The sequence below is a fragment of the Rhinopithecus bieti genome, unplaced genomic scaffold (assembly GCF_001698545.2).
Source record: "Rhinopithecus bieti isolate Rb0 unplaced genomic scaffold, ASM169854v2 scaffold_6933, whole genome shotgun sequence".
NCBI lineage: Eukaryota > Metazoa > Chordata > Mammalia > Primates > Cercopithecidae > Rhinopithecus > Rhinopithecus bieti.
This window is the reverse complement of record NW_016805426.1, coordinates 1,538,739-1,543,753: the sequence shown is the minus strand read 5'-3', so window position 1 is coordinate 1,543,753 and position 5,015 is coordinate 1,538,739.

The window sequence follows — 5,015 nt, the reverse complement described above, 5'->3', positions numbered from 1 at the left end:
AACGTCTGCCTCACACTGTGCCTCCATTGTAGGTCATTCGAATTGAGGAGTCCTGTCTCTCCCGGACATCACATCACAGCTTTCATCACACAACTCTTAGTCTTTCCTGCACCCCAGGACCAAGGCAGACTCCTTGAGTGGAAGGGGAATTCAGTGCAGGGACTCTGGATGGCTTTGGAGGTCATCTTGAAAGAAGGGTACAAGGGCCAGGTGCAGTGGCTCACATCTGTAATCCCAGCACTCTGGGAGGCCAAGATGGGGGGAATCACCTGAGGTTCAAGAGTTCGAGACCAGCCTGACCAATATGGTGAAACGCCATCTCTACTAAAAATATGAAAATTTGCTGGGCGTGGTGGTGGGCGACTGTAATCCCAGCTGCTAAGGAGGCTAAGACAGGAGAGTTACTTGAACTCAGGCGGTATAGGTTGCAATGAGCTGAGATCACGCCACTGCACTTCAGCAGCCTGGCCAACAGAGCAAGACTCCATGAAGGAAAGAAAGAAAGAGAGAAAGAGAAGAAAGGAAAGAAAGGAAAGGAAGGAAAGAAAGGAAAGGAAAGAAAAAGGAAAGAAAGGAAAGAAGAGAGAAAAAGAGAAAGAGAGAGAGAAATAGAGGAAGGAAAGAAGGAAGGAAGGAAAGAAGGAAGGAAGGAAAGAAGGAAGGAAGGAAAGAAGGAAGGAAAGAAGGAAGGAAGTGGGAGCCACCTACAAACAATTTCATGTGCTTTGACGTTTTCCAAGGGCCCCAGCAGTGGTGCCTGGCTCAATTTCTTCTTTAGTGAGTGCAGGAGCCATGGGGGCCAGGTCCCAAAGATCCTAAGCTCCACATTTCCTCTCCTAATGTGGCCAGGCTTATGATCTCTTTAGGGATGATGTGTGAAATGAAGGACTGGTCAAACAACAGGGCACTGTCACAGCAACCAAGGCTCTGAAAGGATGGCAAGCTTGTCCAACCTGTGACCTGCAGGCTGCACACGGCCCAGGATGGCTTTGAATGCAGCCCAATACAAATTCATCAACTTTCTTAAAACATTTGAAGATTTTTTTGCAATTTTTTTAGCTCATCAGCTATCATTAATGTTAGTGTATTTTAGGTGTGGCCCAAAACAATTCTTCCAGTGTGGCCCAGCAAAGCCAAAAGGTTGGACACCCCTGAAATGAGGCACAAGAACATGCAGCCCAGGCTCCTGATGCGGAGGACTAGGCAAGGCCCAACGGAGTCTGGCTTTAGTGAGGAGCTGCAATCGTCAGGATTCCTATTAACATTATGATTGTGTTCTTTTGGTGGACCTTGGAAATGTTCAAATAATCTCAAGTACATATGCAAGTTAGCTGAGGGGAGAGCTGTTTTTCATTCCTGTGAGACAGCTCTCTGAGTGAATTCAGTTTGTCTAGACAGATTGTCAATCCACTGGGTAATTATCTCACCTCCCAACACTATGGAGTTAAAAAATAAATAAAGAGCATTAGAAACTTCCATGTTAAATCAAAATCTGCCAATTACAGGTGTATTCACTTCCTAGGGCTGCCATAACAAAGAACTGTGGACTGGGTGGCATGAACAACAGAAGTGTGTTGTCTTATGGTCCTGGGGGCTGGGCGTCCAGAATCCAGGTGTTGGCAGGGTTGCTTGCTTCTGAGGCTGAGAGGAAGAATCTGTTCCAGGGCTCTCCCCTGGCTTCCAGGGACTTGCTGGCCATCTTTGGTATCCCTTGGGTTCACCCCGTTCCCCATCCTCATCTTCACATGCTGGTGTGTGTGTGTGTGTGTGTGTGTGTGTGTGTATGTGTGTCTGTGTCTGTGTGCAAATTTCCCCTTTCTATGAGGACACCAGCCATATTAGGGCCCACCTTGTCCATGACATATGATCTCATCTTAACTAATTAGACCTTCAAAGACCCTATCTCCACGTGAGGTTACGTGACGAAGTGCTGGGGGTTAGGCTTTCAACTTGTGAATTTTGGGGCAGACACAATTCAGTCCATAACTGTGATGAAGATGTTTTAAAAATCGCTGTTTTACAGTGAATCCTGACCCCTCTCATCCTCGGTTTGAACTTGTTTTGGTAGAACTTATGCTCTGAATCCCAGACTCTGTTCTCATGTTTACAGGGCAGCCCAGTTACCAGAATTTGCCACTTAGCGGAGTCTTGTATGTATCTTTGAAATATGTCATAATTTGTGGTTGGCATTACTACATGGCAATGATTATAAGGCAATGAAAGTACAGGACTAATACAGATGTTCTAAGGATTCTGGAGAACTATAAACATTTTCTCCACTCAGAGTTAACATTTCTATTTATAAATGCTAGATCGCAGTGATTCAAAAAACTTTCCTCAAAAGCTGATAACTTGGTGGTTTAGACTATGTTTATAAAGACAAAGAAACCTTTTTGAATTTTGAAATAACGGAATATAAGAGCCAAAGAAGTTACTTTGAATGCCCTTATAAACAGAGTGGCTTTCTCTTTTCAGATTTAATTAGGTAAAAAATAGATAGGTCAGCCTATTTATTTGAAGTGTTGTTGCAATAAAAGAGAATTATCCAGATTAAAGCTGCTTGAGCTTAAACTTATTTTTTCACATTCATTTTCTACTTAGTGCTGTAAGAATTAAATGTATTTGTAACTAAATTGGGAACAAACATTTGCTATGAAACAAGACTCACAAGCATTGACTAACCAAGCTCCGCCTGTAGCCCCGAGGACAGCCTGGCATAGCTGAGCAGTGGGTGAAACTGCCTGAGTGAAGTGTTCGGTCTGTGATGTGATTAGCATCTGTCACTACAGCAGCAGAGCCAGGGCACAGAGATGAGCATTTATCAGTGAACTCAACACAGAAATGACCAAGGACTGGGGCAAGAGTCCAGCAGGAAAGCAGCACATCATATTCCTTAGACGAGTCATAGAAGCCACTCTTTTGTTCAGTTTGAATATTCCAAATAAAGACTTAAAGGATACCCCATGATTCCGTTATACAGAAAACTAAAAGCAACTAATAACTTTATATTTTATTAAAACACAAAGAATATATAATCTAAATGCTTCTGACTCAGAAATAAAATGCAGTTTCAGGGTAACGTATTTACAACATATCATCTCCTCAAATATTTATCCTGTAAGTTCAAATTACACAATGTACCAGTTATCTATTTCTGCGTGAAAACAAAGCAAAATGAAACAAAACCAAACCCATGCTTAGCAATGAAAAAAATCAGTATCAGCCTCATGGATTCTGTTGCACAGAAATTAAAAAATGGTAAAGCCGGGATTGATTCTTTCTGTTCTTTGACACCTGGAGCCCAGGTGGGAAGACTGGAACACTGACACAAGCATCATCTCAGGGGTGACGGCATCTTCATTGCTGTATCTGTCGCCTGAGCTGGGATAGTTCAGGGCTGGGCTAAGCTAGGACTGTAGACAAGACTGTCTACATGTGGTCTCTCTCCATGTGGCTTGGACTTCCTCACAGCGTGGTGGCCTTCTGCTGGTTAGACTTCTTGCATCACAGGTTGGGGCTCAAAAAGTAAATGCTCCAGTGGACAAGGGGACAAGGTGGATGTTGCATCATCCTTTCTGACCTAGCCTTGGAAGCCACACAGTGTCACTTCTGCCACATTCTGTGGGTTACAAATGGGTCACTAAGCCCATCCGGATTCAATGGGCAGAGAGGGGACAATTGGACTCCATCTTTCAATGGGATGAGCGTCAAAGAAATTATGGCCATCTTTAAAACACGTGACTAGACTTTCTGAATAATTCCCTTTTTCCTCTCATGAACAACTTCTGTTTTTAGTGAGTAGAATGGACAAATATGGAGACTACGGTGCTTTTCTGAAATCGTGCCCACACAATAATTGTTTGCTCAGCATTTCTTGCAGTACCTGAATGAAGTTTTAAAGCATATGGCATCTGGAAGTGGTAGAGTTTGCCGGTAGAAGAATAAATTCATAAAATCATGTTTCCTGCAAGGACATTTTTCCCCTCTTCAGATTCACAAACAAAATATTTTCCTAACGCTTCCCTTTAAATCTCAAAACACATACCAAACAGGAATTTTTTTGTTTGTTTTTTATTTTTCTTTTTTTCAGATGGAGTCTCACTCTATGGCCCCAGCTGGAGTGCAGTGGCACGATCTCAGCTCACTGCAATCTCTGCCTCCCAGGTGCAAGCAAGTCTCATGCTTCAGCCTCCCCAGTAGCTGGAATTACAGGAGCATGCCATCATGCCCAGCTAATTTTTGTGTTTTTAGTGGAGACAGGGTTTCACCATGTTGGCCAGGCTGGTCTTGAACTCCTGACCTCAGGTGATCCACCCGCCTTGGTCTCCCAAAGTGCTGGGATTACAGGTTTGAGCCACTGCACCCGGCCAGGAAAAATTTCTGACCAAGCCAATTTTTACTCACAGGTTGGATGTTTCAAATTAAGCAAAATGAGTTTCTATCTGAAAGGATCACATAAATCACATCACTACTATTGAATTGCTTAATCTTCTTTCTCTAACACTTTTTAACAGTTTTACAAAATTTTCTACACATTTGACATTTTCTTTGCAAAACAGCTTCCAAATGTGCTACAAGAAATTTTAATAAAAATTTCTTAGCACACCAAACACATTTGTACATCATCCCAAAAGCAGTAAAGTTAGTTATGACTGAGAATAAACTACCTTTTGAGACGGTCATTTCTTTAAAAACTCACTTGTGTGGAAGTAGTATTTTCTAAATTAGTTTTTGAAATAAAAAATTTGATTTTGTTTTGAAATGTTTGAGTTTATTTTGAAATAAAGGTTTTGTTTTCCTAGAAGATTTCATAGTTTCAACTACAGAAATTACGTACATTTTATAAACTTAGTTTGGGTCCTTATTAATATTTGTTAAGTTATTAACTAACATTTTGCAACACTGAAAGAGATTTTTAGGTGAGGAAAATAACAAAACAATATCAGACTAATTTGACTTGTAAATTAGGTATTCCTTTTATATTTTTCTTGGAATACCAGAAGGTTGTGGTTAAA